At 39.2% G+C, this 14349-nt stretch overlaps 1 pseudogene; it reads right to left on the bottom strand.

Moving 5' to 3' along the window:
• The window catches only part of LOC143401223 (heat shock factor protein 2-like), a 117172-nt pseudogene extending 102823 nt beyond the window's left edge, over nucleotides 1–14349 (bottom strand).

Raw genomic sequence — 14349 nt, 5'->3', positions numbered from 1 at the left:
GACACAGTTGATCATTTATCTTCCTAAACCATCTTCTTTCATTAACTTCTATGACCTTACTCCCTGATATTCCTCTTTTTCCACTGTTTGTTCTCAGACTCCTTTGCTGGCTTGTTCTTGACTTTACATCCTCTGGATGCTGAATAACCAATCTTTCAGTTCCAGTTGCTTCATCAGTTTTCCCAGATTTCATTCAGTCCCATGACTTTGCCGCTCACAAGCGCCAAACTCTGCCCTGAAAGCCAAACTCATACCCAATAACTCATACCCAACATTTCCACTTGGATATCTCAGGGTAGGGAAATCCATCAAGCTGTTCAGAAATATTCCTGTTCTTCCTGCACTGCATTTCTCTCACCTTTTTTGGGGGGAGGGGAAAGGGGAGGAGGGAACTACTATGACCAGTGATTGAACTCAGAGAACTCATCTGACCACTAAGCCACATCCCCAGCCCTACTTTATATTTTATTAGCGACAGGGTATTACTGAGTTATTTAGTGCCTTGCTTTTGCTGAGGCTGGCTTTGAACTTGTGATGGTCCTGCTTCAGCCTCCCAGGCTACTGGACAGGTGTGCACCATGGCACTCAGCCTCAATGATTCATTTTTAATCTCAAATTTAAAAACAGTAACCTCAACCAACATTTCTATTCAGGCCAAATCTGAATCATTGTTAATTCTTTGTTCCTTCTCTACAGACAATTTACTAGCAAGTCTTGAAGCTCTACCTTCAAAGTGGAAATCAAATTTGACCTCTTCTCAGACCACTATGAATACAACTAGCCTAGTTTCAGCCACCTTTTTCAATACCACACTGGAAAACTCTCAGCCTTCTAACTAGCTGCCTAACATCCAATATCCCCATTACAACCTTATGGCCCTAGGCCATCTGCTTCTACTTTTCTGATCCCTCTCTCCTAGTCTCTAAAAGATATATCAACAACATGGGCCTTCTTAAACATTCCATATTCAAGGACTTTACATTTGCTATTCCCCCTTTCTGTGATCCGCCCTTTCTAATCATTTAGGTCTGTGCTCAAATGCCATCTCTTTAATACAGCTTTCCTTCTCACCCTTCCGAATATCCACAAATTTCACTCAGCTTATGTGCCAATTATCAATTTACTGCTCCAAACACGTTATTTTTTGTATCTTCTGCAAACATGGAACAGGGTCCCTTAAATTCTAATTGCCACAATTAACTCTTTTGTGGTAAAGGATATTTGAGAGAATCTGCAAACAGGTTCTCCAAGCACCTAGCTCTTGTAATGCAAGATGATAGGAAGCAAAGGACAGCAACTTTCCCTGTCACTCCCTCTTACCCTTGGCCAGTGAAATGTCCCTAGCAATACCTCTCCCAACATTCACACTTGGATATGGAAATCCAAAGAACAAATTTACTCTAAAACAGGGGGCTGAATTTTTCTTAAAAGGGCCAGATAAATATTTTTTGCTTGTTGATAAGGTCAAGATTTTCTCTTTGTAACAAAAAAAGCAGCTATAGGCAATATATAAATAGACTGATCATGGCTATGTTCCAATTAAATTCATAAAACAGATGACTGGCATTTGGGCTGTAGTTTATCAATCCTTGTCAGATTTCCAGTAAGTTCCACCAGTCCAACACAAATGACTTCCCTTCCATTCAGTGAAATATGGCCACACTTTCTCCAACAAGGCCAGGATCCTAGCCTTGAGGAAAGTGTCCCTACTATGGCATTATCATAGCTATACCAACACTGACTGTTCCTACTAACTACTCCTATATTCTTTAGAGTTTTCTTGACTCCAATTCCTATGAAATAGTAATTCTATTAAACTTTCCCTATTGAAAATATTCTGTGGATGCTGTCTTTTGATTGGATCATAACTGACAGACTGTTAACCTGTTTGCTCTCCTTTATGGTACTTTTCACTGCTCAGTTATACATATTGGCTTATTTTATCTATCAGTACCTTCTACTAGAATGTAAACTCCACGAACAAAAGCACTTTGGTTCACTACTGAATAAATTCCTAGTACCTAGCATACTGGGCATTAACAGGTCCACAACAAATATTTATGATTAACTTAATAAACGAATCTTTAGTTCAATAAACTCAATCATATCTGTCGAATCTCAACTCTTGGATAATATCAAATAAAGATGAAAGTTTCTTATTTAAATCTGCATTGTCTTCCTCACACAAAGCCCTCATTCACTCCTATCATTCTGTGTCTCTACTTCGGTATTCCTTCAGTCTCTACTCTAAAATTAATAAATTACATCTTTGAGTACAAAAAATTCAACCTATTGCCATAAACCCATGAGGCTCAAGCAATTCAAAAATGAATTCTCCCTTCTCCCTAAACATTTTACAAGGGTCAGAAAGCCATTACTGAGTGGCACAAGAGATTGGTACCTTCTCCTCCATCCTTACCCATAAATGTCGGCACACTTTCCAAAAGTAGTCAGTAGCCATTGCTACTGCCTAAATTAAACTTTTGGCACTCTTAGTGTAGAATGCTCAAAATGTTCTTACAAATAATCTAATACTTTAGGCTCACTGAAAACAATTTCCAGAATATAAATGTGCAACTTTAACAAGTCTGTAATTTTTCAATGTTCATCAATTATTTCTTAAGTCTTTAACTCCTCTTTTACATATACAAATAAAAATAATTTGCAAATGAGTCTTCCAACTTTTTTGCAGGCCCATCTAACTTGGATTTTACCCTTACTTTGCCATGTTTGTGTTTCACTCTAGAATATCAAAATAATGCAATGGTTGTCGGGATATTCAAATTCCTTCAAAACAGCTAGAAAACACTAGTTTTCTGGTTTGCTCCCTCCACCTCCTATTTCTTTATTCATCTGTGCTGATTTGAGAATACTAGAGAATTGCCAAAAGGCACAAAAAAGTGGAACAAATGGGTATGAGGTCTCTAGTGAAATCGTGCATCCTTCTCAAGCAATTTGAGAAACAGAGACAAAGGTAAGAACACTGACCTTACAGTAATTTCCTTCTTTTATGCTACTTTATAATAATTATCAACACTCAATAGCAGTAAAATTGATAGTGTTCTTCACTATCAATGACAAGAACTTTCATTTAACGTCCATAACCTCTTGTCTCTGAATATCAGGTTTCCCCAGTTTCTTCCTAGCTAAACATGTGCCCTTCTCTTTAGGATATATTACATTTAAAAACATGCTTTAGGTGTCTGAAAATACTATCTCTTTCCTTGACTGTGGAAATAAATTGTTTACCAGAACAAAGAACTATTATATGAAGTTTTGAAGTTATGGGAAATGTTTTTAAAAAAAAAAAAAAGACAACTTTTTGTTTGGGGAGAGAATAAAGGAAAAACTGAAATATGTATAGTGTGTTTTTCTTAAAGACCTTGGATCTAAAGACCTATTAAAAATTTTGAGTCAGTAACAAATTTAGTATAATTTTGATCATTCACAATATTATTTCTGTTTAATGAAGAGAGGATTATTTCACTTAATTTTGTCAAATTTCAAGAAAAACTAAAGTTACATAAGTCTTTAGAACTGTTAAGCCAAACTTTCCAAACTGCAGCTGGTGAGTTTTCTGTCCTTGCCTTACACTAAGTCTTTAGAACTGTTAAGCCAAACTTTCCAAACTGCAGCTGGTGAGTTTTCTGTCCTTGCCTTACAATCAAGTTAGAGATTATTTTCCGCCACTGGGGGAAAAATGCCTAAAAGATTGCTTGGTTCCCAAAACATCTGCTTCTTCTAAAAGACCTTAATACGATTTTCAATCAGATACTATAAATGCTAAATTACCTCAACAGAAGTGCAGCACAAGTATGGGAAAATAAATAAATAAAAGAGAAACAACTATAAGTAGCAGCTTTTAAAAGATGTGGGTGACTTATTTTGGTTTTTCATCCAACATCACTGTTTAAAAGTTTTACCATTCAGTGTCAGCACTGCTTTTAGAAAATATGTGTGACAGCAAGATTGAAGATAGGCAGGTGCACTAAGCTACTAGGTTAGTACTAGATAACATTTATCCAGATTTATCCACTAACTTGTGAAGGATATCTTTTTTTTTTTTTTTTAAAGAGAGAGAGAGGGGAGAGAGAGAATTTTAATATTTATTTTTTAGTTATCAGCGGACACAACATCTTTGTTTGTATGTGGTGCTAAGGATCAAACCCGGGACGCACACATGCCAGGTGAGAGCGCTACCGCTTGAGCCACATCCCCAGCCCCATGGACATCATTTTCGTATAAAATTATACATGGAACCAGGCATGGTGGAGCACACCTGTAATCCCAGCGGCTCAGGAGGCTGAGGCAGGAGGATCTTGAGTTCAAAGCCAGCCTCAGCAACAGTGAGCCACTAGGCAACTCAGTGAGACCTTGTCTCTAAATAAAATACAAAATAGGACTGGGGATGTGGTTCAGTAATTGAGTGCTTCTGGGTTCAATACTCGGTACCAAAAAAAATAAAATAAAAATTAAATATGGTGCTAATCTCTATATTAACTTTAGTACAGTTGATGGAGCTCAGAAATCTATGTTAGAAGATTGACCTTGGGGATCAGAAATCTATGTTAAGAGGCTGATCTCTAGTCTTGACTAGCTGTGTAACTATAGCTAAGTAATCCAACCTGTCTAAGCCTAGAATCCTCAATTATGGTGGGTGAGATGGAGTTAAACTAGATGATCTCTAAAATTCTTTTCAAATGTTCTTTATCATTTCTACCACTAGCACAGGGATTTCACTCATTCATCAAACACTAAACACCTATTGTAACTCTGGCACAGACACAGACCTGAGTTCATTTTCATTTTCCTACTGGTATATTAGAAAAATGAGTAGTTAAAATATACACTAAGCTGGGCACAGTGTCGCACGCCTGTAATCCCAGTGACTCAGAAGGCTGAGGGAGGAGGGCTGCAAATTCAAAGCCAGCTTCAGCAACTTTTGAGACCCAGTCTCAAAATAAAAAATAAAAAGGGCTGGGGATATGGCTTAGCAATTAAATGCCGGTGGGTTCAATTCCCTGTGCAGAAAGAAAAAAAAAAAAAAAAAGCTAAGACTTAATAATTTAATAATGGAATAAAAAATTACTGTCTTATTTCTTTGCCTTAAAATTCATGAAACTAAGTATTTGTGGATGAGTATGAAACTCTGCATTTCATACTGCAGAGAAAATAAGACTGTTATTAATATACTGGGCTTATGAGAATTTATTGGACTTGCCACTAACATAATAATAACCTTTTATTAAAACCAATTACCAATATATTTAGGTACCATTTCTAAGTAGTACAAACAAGGCTTTTCCAAGTCAAAGAGGTATGATAAAGTCAGCTCAGGCAGAAAGAGGACCTAATCCAATTTCTAACATGAATACATAGATGAGTAACAGTCTGTGCTGATCCATCCTTGTCAACTTTTAATCCTTCTGACTGATTAAAAGCATGAGACATCTGTTTATTTTAAGTACATCCTAGTGGCTGGCTTTCTTATTTTCACCTTTCCTTGCACAAATGTACAGAATTCATCAAATGCTTAATACGCACAGCTTCACCTAGAAGGGTTTAAAAAAAAATCCAGTTGACAACACAAGAAAATTAAACACTAGAAAGTTTAAAAATGAATAAATGACACTAAGAATAGTCAAAATCTCATATGCTTGATATGGTACACTATTAAAAATAAAATTGAAAACTATTAATAAAAAGGAAAGAAACAGAAAGAAAAGGGAAAAGGAGACAAAATTTATTTAGCATGTAACAGGTGTCAGGCATTATGCTGGTAGTTTTTGACTTGTTCTCAAAAACTCCATACATGAAAATATTCCCAACTAAGTGATCATCTATAGTTAAGAAAAAGCCAAAATGCCTCATAAATTGATTCCAATAATCCAAGTGTCTATTAAAGTAAATGTAGTGTCGATGTTTATAATCATTCAGTCTAGAATCTTTGTGTTTCGAACTAGAAAGGGTCTCCGGTCATGGTGGCAACCCATCCATCCATCTTATGCACAGAGAAACTTAGACCAGACAGGATAAGAGGCTTGAGTGGAGTTATCCTTGTTTGGAAGCAGAGTCATAATCAAATAATCTAGGCACCCATATACCATTCTGTGGGCAACTGTTTGGGGAAATTTAGTAATTCATCCTTAGCTCCTCATCAAGTTACTGAACACGGTCTATTAGCACGTTCATTATCATAATTATAAAATACCCGATTACACAAATGGCCCGATTCCAAAGAATACTTTGCCATTTTCTATTTAATGTTTGAAAAAGCCATTGATAAGCAATAGTCCGCGTTTGAACATCTACCTACTCCCGCGACAGCTCTCCTCATAAAAGATCCCAGATGCAAAGGGAGGGGTGCGTGCGTGTGGTCAGGTCGCTAAGGTACAGATTTCCCCAGCTAACCCTGCGCGGAAGAGCCTGGCCTGGATCTCCGGGTTCCGATCCCTACCCGAGCAGGATGGAGGATGAGTGGGCAATAACGTGGCTCCCGCGCCCTAGGTACGTCGTCTGCCTAGGCTGCGCGGGGCGGTTCAGAACGCGACCGGGCGGAACCGTTACGGGCCGCCCCTCCCCCACCGCGGCCCCGGCGAGCGGTGCGGCCCGGCCCCAGCTCCCCTCGCGAACAATACCAGGGGTCCTCTAGAGGCTGCGCGTAAAGGCCGCGCGCCGTGCCGCACAGCCGCCGCTCGCGGCGGGCCGGCAGGGAGCGTTCAGCCGCAGACCGCGAGGGACAACCCCGCGGCAGGGAGCGGGAGGAGGCGGTTCGGAGGCCGCGGTGCCCCACCATACCTGGCTCCAGGTGATGTGAACTCGTTGGTGTGGGTTTCCTCCACAAGCGTCCACAGCTTGCTGAGGAAAGCCGGCATGTTCGAACTCTGTTTCATTGTTAACCAGCCGCAGAAATTCCGAACTCTACACCCCAACGCATCGGTGGTGGTGGTGGTGGTGGTGCTGGCAGAGGCAGCGGTGGTGTTGGTGGTGCTGGTAGAGGCGTCGGCGGCGGCAGCAGCTGCTCCCCTAGAACGCCCACCACGCAGGCGCAAACAGCTCTCGGGCCCGCCCCCCCCACGCAGCACTGAGGATCAAGCCCAGGGTCTCACGTGAGGCAAGCGCTCTACTACTGAGCTCTAACACCAGCCCCGCAAGCTAGCCATCTTGAAGCACTAACATTTAAAATGGACATAATAAAACTTATTTATAAATGGAGAGATGACCTGCGAGGAAATGAAGAAAACCCTCAGACACCAAAACACAAGGTATGAGGCTTCAGAGAAAAGCAAGTTGTAAAGTCAACAGATCCAAAGGGTCACTATCTGCCCATTCTCTATTGGCTTGGAGACTTGATTTTAACAGATTATAAAAAAGGAACCAAAGGAAAAAAAAAAAAAAGCACTAATTCTTATTTACTTTATAAGCTAAACAAAATCCCAATAAAAACCCAATCAGGGGGTTGGGGATATAGATCAGTTGATAGAGTGCTTGCCTCACATGCACAAGGCTCTGGGTTCAATGCCCAGCACCACAAAAAAACAACAACAAGAAAAAACAATCAGACCTTGAAATTAGACAATCCTCAACTTTATACAGAAACAGTGAAAATAAACAGTAATGGATCATCAATTAAAAATATGCATTGTTACTTCTTTTCTCCAATACCATTTGGGATGTTAGATATCATAATTTACCAGCAATGTCATCTGAAGAATCTTCATCATGAGGTATCGAAGGCCTTTTATTTCTTTTGCCTTTCTCAGATAAAACTTTGGATGGATCTTTTACCCGCATCTGTTATTACTGAAAAGATTTAAGGAAAAAAAATGAATATAATCTTCAAAACTGAAATTTTATATATTTTATTTCACACATATGAAAACTGCAATGGCTTCAATTTTAATTGGTTTAGTTAATCAACAACAGAGGAAAAAGATGGGAACACTATATAAAAAATAAACCTTTATTCAAATTAATATACATGTCGAGCACAGTGTCACATACCTGTAATCCCAGCTACTAGGGAGGTTGAGGCAAGAGGATCTAAAGTTCAAGGCCAGCCTCAGCAACTTAGTGAGACCTTGTCTCAAATTTTTAAAAATGGGCTAGGGATATAGCTCCATGGTAGGGTACTCACCTAACATGCATGAAGCCCTGGGTTTGATCCCCAATACCATGCCCACACCCACAAAAACACAGACAACGTTCGAATGTTACATTCCATTTGACTTTAACCAACTACCTTGTTATAGACTAAACATTTGTGTGTCCTCCTCTCTCCAAGCCATATTCATTTGTTGAAATTTAATCCCTAATGTGAGAATACTTGAAGATGAAAGCTTTGGGAGGTTAATGAGGTCATAAGGGTATAGCCCTCACAAATGAGATTCCTGATCTTATAAAAAGCAGCCAGAAAAAGCTAGGCTAGTATCTGTCAAAACACAAAGAGCATGGCCAAGACAAATAGGTCTGTTTAACAGGGGTCTAAATTGCCCTGCTAAACAACAGATCTGCCAGCACCTTGATCTTGAACTTCCCAGCCTTCAGTACTGAGAAATGTTTGTGGTTTAAGGTACCCAGACACCATGTACAATAGGCACATCTATTATCCCAGTTCCTTGGGAAGCTGAGTCAGGAGGATTGCAAGTTTGATGTCAGTCTCAGCAATTTAGAAAACCCTTCAAAAATTCAGCAAGACCCCATCTCATAATAAGAAAATTTAAAAAGGACTGGGAATATAGCTCAGTGGTAAAGTACCCCTGGGTTGAATCCCCAGTACCAAAATAAATAAAACAAAAATTAAGTCACCCAGCCTACAGTAATTTATAGCAGACCTAACTAAGACATATCCCCAGATATGAGATATCTAGGTGAATGGAGAAAAAAAAAATTTTAATCAGCAAGTTAAATAAGTGCTGCTTCTGGACAATGTGTCCTCCTCTTGTCCTTTCTCTCATCCTTATGGCAAGGAGATAGTAGGAGACTAAACATTTGTGTGTCTCCCCTGGAATATCACACTGGTCTAGGGTTAGAAGATATAAGCCAAGCAAAGTCCCCTACCTGTGCTATACTATCTACAGCTTGATTACTAAGAAAAACAAATAAAGTTCTATCTTTTTAAGCAACCACATTTTTTCTCAAACTTATTATGAAAAATTTTAAACATCTATAAAGTTAAAAGAGCAGAGGGCTGAGGTTGTAGCTCAGGAGTATAGCGCTTGCCTAGCATGTGGGAGGCTCTGGGTTCAATCCTCAGCACATTAAAATAAATAAATAAATATAAAATAAAGGTATTGTGCCCAACTACAACTAAAAAAATTAAGAAAAAAAGTAGTATAATGAATATTCATATACTATCTAGATGTCACATCTATTAACATTTTGCTATATTTCTTTCACTGAAAAATCAATTATATATAGACATATATGAGTGTTTTTCCTTTTCTTTTTTTTGGTACCAGGGATTGAACCCAGAGGCACTTAAACACGGAGCCATATCCCCAGCCCTTTTTTGTATTTCATTTAGAGACAGGGTCTCACTGAGTTGCTTAGAGCCTTGCTAAGTTGCTGAGGCTGGCTTTGAACTTACTATCTATCCTCCTACCTCTACCTCCCAAGCCACTGCGATTATAGGCATGAGCCACTGCACCTGGCAGCATATTTCTTTTTTTGCTGAAATATTTTTGAAAATAAGTTGCACAGATAATGAAAATTCACCCTAAATACTTAAGCATGTATCACTGAAGAATTAAAAAAAAAAAAACCTATATAACTAGATCATTATCATATCTAAGAAAATTAACACTTCTCTAATATCATCTTCTATCCTAGTCTAATTTCCTTAGTTGACCCAAAAGTGTTTTCTATAATTGGCTTTTTAAATAAGGTTTCAATCAAGGCTTGTACTTTATATTACTTATGTTTCTTTAGTATTCTTATACTTTTTTCCTGTTATCTTTTAATCTAGAATAGTTCTTCCAACCTTTTACTTGCCGAGGAACCAGGCTTTTTAAAAAGATAGTGGCAGTGCATATAAGTCACCTTGAGGATCTTATTAAAATGTGGATTCTGATTTAATGAGTCTAGCACAAGACCTAAGATTTTTGCCTAACAAGTTCCAAACTGAAGTCATTACTGGGGGCCCACGCAACACTTTTTCAGTGGCAAAGTTATATAATATAATGTCCCACACTGAATTTGTCTCTTTCTTCATGGTATTCTTTATCCCTATCACTCATATTTCTTAAAAACTCAGTTAATTCTAAAGATTTTAGATGAAAGCTATTTTTTTAATTTTATATTTTGGAGTCTCTTTTAGAGTAGTCAGCCTAAAACCTACCTAATACTGTCCTACTAGGTGACTAAGCTACATTACAATTTTCGTGGTTACTTTTTAATAATCAAAGTAGTAGATCTTTGGGTTCAATACCTACTCCTGAATATTTATTCTCATTCATATTTGTTTATTTATTGCAAAACTGGGTATTGAACCCAGGGGTGCTCTACCACTGAGCTATATCACTAGCTTATATATTTTGAGACTGGGTCTCCCTAAATTACACAGATTGGGCTGTATTAAGTAGCATGTATCACTTCCGTGTGGAAACATTTTTTTTTTTTTTTTTACTGGGGCTTGAACCCAAGAGGGGCTTAACCATTGAGTCATATCCCCATTCCCCACCACCCCATATTTTTTAAATTTAGAGACAGGATCTTACTAAATTATTTAGGGTTTCACTAAGTTGCTGAGTCTGGCCTCAAACTTGGCAATCCTCGTGCTTCAGTATCCCAAATTACTGGGATTACAGGGCTATGCCACTGCACCTAGCTCCGAATATTATCATTTAATGTTTCAGAAAGAGAGCCTTCAGCCAGGCATAGCAGCACATGCCTGAAATCCCAGCAGCTCAAAAGATTGAGACAAGAGGATTGCAAGTTCAAAGCCAGCCTCAGCAGTTTAGCAAGGCCCTAAACAACTCTGTGAGACCCAGTCCCTAAATAAAATACAAAATAGTACTGGGGATGTGGCTCAGTGGTGGAGTGCCACTGAGTCCAATCTTTGATAGAGAGAGAGAGAGAGAGAGAGAGAGAGAGAGATTGATTTCAAGTTTATAATTTAGTGGACATTGTTTTTATATTTATTTATTTATTTTGGTAGTGCTAGAAACAGAACCCCAGACCTCATAGGCCTGTTGACCATATGCTCAACTTCCCCAGCTAAAGGCCATTTCTTTAGAAAAAGAATCATCATTATTGAATCAAGTTGCAACAAATTAAGGGCTTTATTCAGGGTCACAGAAAAATAGTCTTTGAGTTCCTTGACCACCTCATCTCTAAGTACCTTCTTTCTCTAACATTCCTCATCTGCTTTAAGTTCCACCTTCCGAATTTCCTAATTTTCCCTTCTCTGATCACAATTTCCCAGTTCTTCCAACTTGCTTGATTAGTCACTCCTATTCTCCTTTAGTGTCCACACTAACGAGGCAGCATCTCAGAAAATGCTTCCTACCAAAATCCCTACAGACACAGAAAAGGTAGAAGTTGCAAATGAAGAGCTGGTTCTTAAGGCTCCACCTGAAACTATACATCACATCTGCTCATATTTCACTGACCAAAACAAGTTACCTGGCTACACTGAACTTTAACTGGAAAAGAATGGGTGGGGGCGTGCAAACCCTACCAGGTACCAAGAAAGAGGTGAACCAGCATATTTGTGTGCAGCTTTAATCACTACAACATCACCTCTCTGGCAGAATCCAATCCTAGATGAATCCAATTAATCATTTTATCCATGTCTGGAGAAAGTTTCAGAAGCAAGCATACTGGGTCTAACATTATCCACTACACCTTTTAATTAATTTACATCTTCTCCACACAAACATTTGAAACCTTTTTCACTATCCTTAAGCCTTCCTTCAACTCCTTCACCTCTTCACTCACTTAGCAAAAACTTCCTAGTCTTCAACTTTATTGAGGTCAAAGAGACACAATCAGATGGCAATTCTCATCTTTCTGCCCCGAAATTTACAAACTTACCTTCACCAATTTTTCAATACCTTTAATGTTATCTGTTTTTACTTTTATGTGGTGCTGAAGATCCAACCCAGTGCCTCGCTTGTGCTAGGCGAGCGCTGTACCGCTGAGCCACAACCTCAGCCTACCTCCATCAATTTTAATTTGATGTCCTGAAGAGACAGATATTAGTAACAGAATCTAGGGGGAAATGGCCCGTGAAAATGGTTGTTATTTTTTCCCAAAATTACAGATAAATTCTTGATAAAAAAAAAAGAGCATTAACGTATAGATAATCTGGCAAAATAACACACAGAATCAGGTATTTGACCTAGAATTTGTAAAAACATGTAACTTAAAAACAACAACAAAAAACAACACTGATTCAAACTTAAGTTAGCAACAGAAAGAATATCTGCATTATTTTTCTGACATATGTAATATGTGTAAACATATAGAATCATGTTGTACAGTAACCCACAATATAGCAATTCTATGTAGTTTCTTTTCCAATTTTGATTTAAAGGGCTGGGGATGTAGCTTAGTGGTAGAGCATCCCTGGATTCAATACTGTTTTGCAATAAATAAAAATGAAAAAAGACACAATTAAAATCCAATTATAAGAGTTTAATACTTTCTATCATCAAAATTGGCAATCTCCAAGATCTCCTCCTCCCATATTTGGAGACTTGACAGAAGAATACACAGGACTCAGCATATTCTATCCAGGGCTGACTTTCACCATAGCATGCTATATGAATATACAATCTAATCATAATGGAAAAAGACACAGGTGGGATCTGGAGGAATCACCAATAGACTTCCTTATGTTCTCCCCCTCCCTGGAGAAATGAAACAGAGCATTCTTTCCCCAACAAGGAATATGCAGCAACATGTATCCAATGCTTCCACCCAGAAAGGCCATTAGAGACTTGGAGCACAAGATTTTCATAGAAACTGATAATTTGGGCATGAAACACAGTGTTCAGGATAAATTAATTGCACTCAGGTTTGAACACTCCTAAATCAAAGTTCCCAGATGCCAAACAAGGGCCAACATTGCAAGCAGGACCTTGGAAGAATAGCAGTCTCGGGTCTGTTTTGTTAACTCTTCAGCACAAATAGGTTCTAGCCATTTTTCTAATGTAGTTTTCCAAACATCAAACTTTACTGCTTTCAACTTCAGCATAACCTAACTTTTCTTTAACACAGGATATTACTTTGTTTTGTAACCCAAAGTTCAGTCCTCGCCCCCCACACTAATCCAACAACGAAGACAAGATCTTGAGAAAAAGGAAAAAGGTTTATTGCTTTGCCAGCAAAGAAGAAACACTGAGGACTCCAGTGGATCCCAAAGGCTGTGATTCTACCCTTCATGGGGAACAGGGGTTTTTTAAAGAGGTGACTCAAGGAAAATGAGATTAGGGAGGAGATATCAGGGGAAAGAAGTTTAGGGAAAATATCAGGGAGAAGGTTAGAGCAAAGGAGATCTGGAAGAAGGTTTAGGGGAAAGAAGATCAGGCAGAAGGTTTAGGGGAAAAGAAAAACATCAAGAGAACCCCTGTTACAATTTGGAAAGTTTTGTTTTTAAACAGTCTATGCAAACGAAAGCCTATATTGTTTAAAAAAAAAAATCACATATTTTTGAGTTGTTATTTCCAGAGTGAGGGTAAAAAGAATGAGACACAATTTCCCTTGAGAGACCCAGGCTCAAAAAGATGAACGAAGAAGACAATTTGTTGTGTAGTACGCTCAATATTAAACATTTCATATTTATCCTACTTAATCCTCACAACTACTCTGAGATACGATCTATTATTTTCTCCATTCCACACTTGAGAAAGAGAGTTAATTGACTTGCTGAAGTCCCAGAGCCGGTAACTAGAGGATAGAGATGTGGATCCAGGCAGCGAGACTCCGGAGCCCCTGATGCACGATGTTGCCAGAAAGCCGTGGTTCGACTCGCTTCCTCCAGTCACTAATAAACGCACCCCAAGTGAGTCAAGAGAAACTACTGTGAGAGACCGCTGCAGGGAGGACAAAAGGGTGTAGGGCCGCCACATGCTGGGGTCACCAGGAAGCATGGAAGCGGGCACCTCTCGCGCCCCAACCCCAGGCTCCTCCTGCCGCCGCCCAGACACGCAGCGGGCCAGACTGCGCTCACACGGCCCACGGTGACCGCCCGGGGACCCCGGGAATCCGGAAAGAGAGTGGACATGGGGAACCTGTCTTCCAGCCCACCCGCCACCCACAGCCGGCCAGAGTTGTCTAAGCAAAGACAGAGAAGATGTGGCGACCCCAAGGCGTCTCTTCAACTCACCCCGCCCGGCCGGGCCG

This window comes from Callospermophilus lateralis, chromosome 6 (assembly GCF_048772815.1).
Source record: "Callospermophilus lateralis isolate mCalLat2 chromosome 6, mCalLat2.hap1, whole genome shotgun sequence".
Lineage (NCBI taxonomy): Eukaryota > Metazoa > Chordata > Mammalia > Rodentia > Sciuridae > Callospermophilus > Callospermophilus lateralis.
Note: the sequence above shows the minus strand (reverse complement) of the source record. Positions and strands in the feature narration are given on the sequence as shown.